This window comes from Ornithorhynchus anatinus, chromosome X3, assembly GCF_004115215.2.
Source record: "Ornithorhynchus anatinus isolate Pmale09 chromosome X3, mOrnAna1.pri.v4, whole genome shotgun sequence".
In the NCBI taxonomy this organism is placed as follows: Eukaryota; Metazoa; Chordata; class Mammalia; order Monotremata; family Ornithorhynchidae; genus Ornithorhynchus; species Ornithorhynchus anatinus.
Window position 1 is genome coordinate 11448258 of NC_041751.1, and position 6344 is coordinate 11454601.

A 6344-nucleotide genomic window follows, 5' to 3' on the forward strand; every position below is an offset into this window, starting at 1 on the left:
AGGAGGAGGGGATGGTCGACAGTGTCAAAGGCAGCAGAGAGGTCAAGGAGGATTAGAATGGAGTAGGAGCCATTGGATTTGGCAAGAAGGAGGTCATGGGTGACCTTAGAGAGAGCAGTCTCGGTAGAGTGGAGGCTCGTGTAGTTCATGCTGCATCGCATATTGTAACGGATTTTTCCTTTACATTATTTCAGTAGTATTGACTTTTCTTTAGCTTTCCCTGGCTGGAAAGGACACTAAGCTCTTGATTACTGTTCCTGGATTGGGTCTCCTACATAGCATGTAGTCAAGGCTACCTATGACAGTTCCTGCCCAGGACTTCGCCATAAAAGTTTGGTTCTTCTCCCAAGTCCAAGTTCACGTGGGTCCCTGTCCCTCGACTGTATAAAGATCCCAAAACCTCAGGTACTTAGTCCTACAAGATCTCATATTTGTCGGAGGGTCAAATGCAGATTTCCACACTCCTCGTGTAAATTACTTACCGGGGATGAACTTGCAGTTCACTATAATAACCAATCAGTTTTGAAAGTGGTTTCCATTGGTTCAGATTTTGAACCTATTCTGCTTTAATTAGTTTCCAAAATACAAGTCTGTGGGTAAAATAAAAATTTTTGTCAGATGGTCTCATCCCACTCAGTTAGTTGGATCAAACACATCTGCATCATTGCCCTCCAGGAAGAATAAACCAAACCAGGCTTTTTTACTTGTCATTTTAGCTATTTTATTTCTGAGATTTTCATTTGTTCTTTATATATGAAAATAGGATGCAAGTCATTTATGAACTTTATACTTGAAATGTATTTTTAACAAAACATCTTTGTGCTCTCCAAAGGATTTTTTCTTTACATTATTACCGTAAAATTAACATTTACTGAGCCTCCACTGAGTGCAAAGGGCTCTATTAACTTATTATCCCTGGACTGTCTCTATTAAATAGCATGTAAACAAGACTACCTTTTTTTCATGGAGTTTGTTAAACACTTACTTATGTGCCAGGCCCTGTACTAAGCGCTGGGGTAGATACAAGCTACAAAGTTTGGACACAGTCCCTGTCCCACACGGGGCTCACAGTCTTAATCCCCATTTTACAATGAGGTAACTGAAGCCCAGAGAAGTTAAGTGACTTGCTCATGGGCACAGAGCAGAGAAGCGGTGGAGCCAGGATTAGAATTCTGACTTCCAGGCCCATACTCTATCCTCTAGATCATGCTGCAGTTAGTTCTTACCCAGTGATTCTTCTTACAGGTTTGGTTCTTCTCCCCATGGAAATCCAAAGGGGCATTTTGTTCTGTTCTTATTTGGGAGAGCTGGGGTGTTCTATGTTTATTTCACATATTTAGTATAGGAATATTATTAGGATAACATACCTGGTGTGTGACTTGGGCAGGTCATTTAAATTTTCTGTGCCTCTGTTCCCTCATCTGCAAAATGGGGATTCAACACCTGTTCTCCCTCCTACTTAGACTGTGAGCCCTGTGTGGGACCTGCTTATCTTGTATCTACCCCAGTGCTCAATACAGTGCTTGGCACATAGTAAGTGCTTAGCACATACCACAATTATCATTACTATTATTATTATTTAATAAACATTATGTACACTCTAGGTATTTAGGGAGAGGAGAGGAAAAAAGGATGGGGGCCTGAGTAAGATTAGGGTGGTATAAGTTTTGTTTGGATGGCTTCTAGGAGACAGATGCAAACAGTTTGCATATTGTTGATAGCTTTTGATAGTAGAAGTAATGAAGCTAATTAACTTCTGTTCATCCTAAGCCTAGGTGTATAAACATAGGTGCTAAAGGAAGTTGTTGGCACAGGTGCTACCTTGGAAGGTGAAGTTTAATCAGGAAATCAGGAAAGGTGAGAATTTAGATTTTGAAGATGGGGATAGCTATGATCTGGTGAATTTGAAGGGGTTAGGAATTGCTGTGAGATGGAAGAACACTGGCGGGAGAGTCGGGAATGGAGCACATGAGTTTGGGAGATGGGGAGTAGTGGGAGAAGAGAGTTGGTGAAGAAAGAAATGTTTTTTGTGAAGCAGAATAGAGAAATAATGTAGAGAAGCAGCAAGGCCTTGTGGAAAGAGCACAGGATGGGGAGTCATGGGGAGTCGAGACCCTGGTTCTAATCCTGCCTCTTCATTTGCCTGAGATGTGATCGTGGGCTCTGATTGTACTGTATCTACTCCAGCCCTTAACACAGCCCTTGTCATATAATAAGCCCTTAACAAATGCAAAAATTATTATTGTTATCAAAGTTAAACTGATCATTTGAAATAATGATATTTATTGAGGGCTTCCTTTGTGAAGAGCACTTTACTAAAGCAGTTAATTCACGGTATTTTTTGCAGAAGCCCTAGTCAACTCAAAAATGGCTGGTAAACTTACCCTCCTACTTCCTTAGTGGCATTCCCCCAGTGTCTCTTTCATTTTTGGATTTAAGAATGCAAACTATTTCTGAAGATATCAAAAAATGTTTCTCAGCACAACTTTCTGTTAAAGGCAGACGATAAGGAGGGAAGATACCTGCTGCATTGCATGTCTCAGTTGACTGGAGAAGATTTTTTAAAAAACCCATCCTCCTATAGTGTTTCCTACTGAATTGCTTTCTTCTCTTTATAAATAGAATGGCCAAGCACTTAATGCTGGTTGACACATTATAGTGCTTCACCATATTTTGAGAAATAAAGAGTGTTAGTGTTATAAGAATTTGAAACTTAATATTCAAAGGGAAGTAACCCTGCCAATTTATTTGCCTGATTTTTGCCGTGCTTTCGTGGGGTAAAGTTCTTGGTAAGTTTTAACGATTTTTGAAGCCTCCCTGTTAGAACTATATGACTGGTCTATGGATGAATGTCCGTCAAAACTGGAAAGCCTATCACCTACAAAAAGCCTGGGGACAATCTTGCCACTGTTAGAATCTTTGAAAACATCAACATGTCAGTACTTGATTTATATCTTGAATAGTATCCCAATATGTTCTTTTTCTGGATGGTTTAATAAACACCATAGAAGTCATTTGATCATCAAACTCACTTGAAAGAATGAGTGGATGAAATGTAAATTTGTTTAAATGTGAAAAATTAATGCTCTATCTTATGATTTTTTTCCTTTTTATTTCAGTTCCAACCATGCTCATTTATTTAAACCCTGACTTGTGATTAAAACAGAATGCTCTAGTAACGTCACTGCTATCTGGGCCCAAGGCTCCTCCAAACTCAATACAACTCCAATGGATTCCACAGCAGTCTGTTGGAAATCACTTCTAGTTGAAATGACAACCACAACCTTCCCCTGGTCCCAGAGTGACTTTCCTGACACATCTCCAGTCAATATTGAGCCCTTACTGTGTGCAGAACTCTGTGCTCAGTGCTTGGTAAAGTTCACTTTAACAGTGTTGCCTGATAGGTTCCCTGTCCATAACTAGTTTACAGTCTAGAGGAAAGCACTCTCACATTACTTATCTCACTGTTGTCCTCTCTATAACCAGCTGAGATAGGTAAGAAGGGTGGAGATTATTATCCCCATTTTGTAAGTGAGGAAGCAGTGGTTTGAGTGACTGAAGTGACTTGATCATGGTCACACAGCAGACTGGGGACAGAGTGCGGATTCGAACCCGGGTCTTCTGGCCTCCTGACCTCTTCCATTGCACTATGCTGCCTCCCAACTCTACCCTCCTCATCTACCTTGCCAGTCTGCCTTCACTCCCTCCCTCCAGTGGTTTTTATTTTTTTTGTCTTTCAATCCCTCGATCAAGAATATTTCCCGAGTTCCTATTGTGCAAGAGATTCTCTGTCACACACAATCATCGATGCAGTCAGCAACCTTGTCTTCGATCTAAAGAGCTGCTCTACTAAGCACTTGGGAGGTGCAAGAAAAGTTGAGACCCAATCCCTACTCTCAAGGACCTAATAGTCTAATGGAGAAAAGCAAACACAAAAAAATTTCCAAGAAAAATACAACTGGTAGCATAAAAAAGGAAGAATAGATGAGACTGTAGATTAATATGTCAAAATATATGAGTCCTAAGGTTATGTGTATTCATAAGTGCTGAGGGTGAATGTTTGACTGGCATGACCTAATAGCAATGATTTTTTCAAATGCTTCCTAGATGAAATGCACTGAACTCAGTTCCTGAGAAACTACAATAGAAACAACCCCTTGCCCTACTCACAAAGTTTACAACTAAGCAGCATATGATCTAATACTTTCACATAATCGGCATAGTAAGAAGAAGCATGAGACGATTACTATTCATCATCGTCATGATTATTATTATGCCCAAGTGCTTAATGCCAAACTCTGTACCAAGTACTGGGGGTAGATAGAGGATAATCAGGTGGGTCACAGTCCCCGTCTCATATGGGACTCACAGTCTGAGGGAGGGGGGAGAAAAGGTATTTAAACCGCATTTTACAGATGAGGAAGCTGAGACACTGAGAAGTTAAATGATTCACCTAAGGTCACACAGCCAGCTGGTGGTAGAACTGGGATCAGAACCCAGATTGCCCGACTCTCAGGCCAGTGTTCTTAACATTAGGTCACACTGTACAAATACACTAGGAGGAATGTGCAACTGTGTATGCATAAATACTGAGGCGATACAAGGATATGATTTAAGGGTGACTGGGTCGATTTGACTAAGGAAGGCAGTTGTCCAGTTTTCATCTGATCTGTCCCGTCTCCGGTACTGATATAGTATTGTCTAATTGCCATTAAACCATTTCCAGGAACAGCTCCTGTCCCAGAGTGGTGTGGCTAGGACCCAGCAGCAGAGTTCGTGTGGACTTGAGAGGGGAGTGCAAAGGCTCGGGAGTGAGGGAGCTCAGGGGGCTCCCTGAAGAAACCCTCTAGCATCCCTTGAAATTAGCATATTTCTATAAACTGGAATGTAGCTTAGTGGAAAGAGCCGGGCTTGGGAGTCAGAGGTCGTGGGTTCCCGGCCCCGCCACCGATCAGCTGTGTGACTTTGAGCAAGTCACTTGACTTCTCTGTGCCTCAGTTCCCTCATCTGTAAAATGGGGGTGAAGACTGAGCCCCACGTGGGACAAGCTGATTGCCTTGGATCCCCCCCCCCCCCCCCAGCACTTAGTACGGTGCCTGGCGCACAGTAAGCACTTACCAAATACCATAATCATTATTATTATTCTATTCAGGTTGGACCCAGTCCCATCCCACATGGGGCTCATATGGTGGAGCTGGGATTAGAACCCATGACCTCTGACTCCCAAGCCCGGGCTCTTTCCACTGAGCCACGCTGCTTCTCTAAAATGGGGATGAAGACTGTGAGCCCCACGTGGGACAACCTGATGAGCTTGTATTCCCCCCTCCAGCGCTTAGAACAGTCCTTGGCACATAGTAAGCGCTGAACAAATGTCATTATTATTGTTATTATGGGGGGAAAGGGATGCAGCGTGGCTCAGTGGAAAGAGCCTGGGCTTGGGCGTCAGAGGTCATGGGTTCAAGTGCCGACTCTGCCCCTTGTCAGCTGTGTGACTGTGGGCAAGTCACTTCACTTCTCTGGGCCTCAGTAACCTCACCTGTAAAATTCCTTCAATAGTATTTATTGAGCGCTTACTATGTGCAGAGCACTGTACTAAGCGCTTGGAATGGACAAATCGGTAATAGAGACAGACCCTGCCCTTTGAGGGGCTTACAGTTTAATCGGGGGAGACGGAGGGACAAGAACAGTGGCAATAAATAGAATCAAGGGGAAGAACATCTCATTAAAACAATAGCAAATAAACAATAGCAAATAAAATGGGGATGACGACTGTGAGCCCCACGTGGGACCACCTGATGACCCTGTATCTCCCCCTCCAGCGCTTAGAACAGTGCTTGGTACATAGTAAGCGCTGAACAAATGTTATGATTATTCTTACTATTAAGGGGAAAGGGACACACAGTGGCTCAGTGGAAAGAGCCCGGGTTGGGAGTCAGAGGTCATGGGTTCGAGTTCCGCTCTGCCCTCGTCAGCTGTGTGACCGTGGGCAAGTCACTTCTCTGAGCCTCAGGGACCTCATCTGGAAAATGGGGATGAAGACCGTGAGCCCCACGTGGGAGCACCTGATGACCCTGGATCTCCTCCAGCGCTTAGAACAGTGCTTGGTACACAGTAAGCGCTGAACAAATGTCATGTTTATTATTGTTATTATTAAGGGGAAAGGGACACACAGTGGCTCAGTGGAAAGAGCCCGGGTTGGGAGTCAGAGGTCATGGGTTCGAGTCCCGCTTCTGCCCCTTGTCAGCTGCGGGACTGGGGGCAGGTCACTTCACTTCTCTGGGCCTCAGTGACCTCATCTGGAAAATGGGGATGGAGAGTGTGAGCCCCACGTGGGACCACCTGAT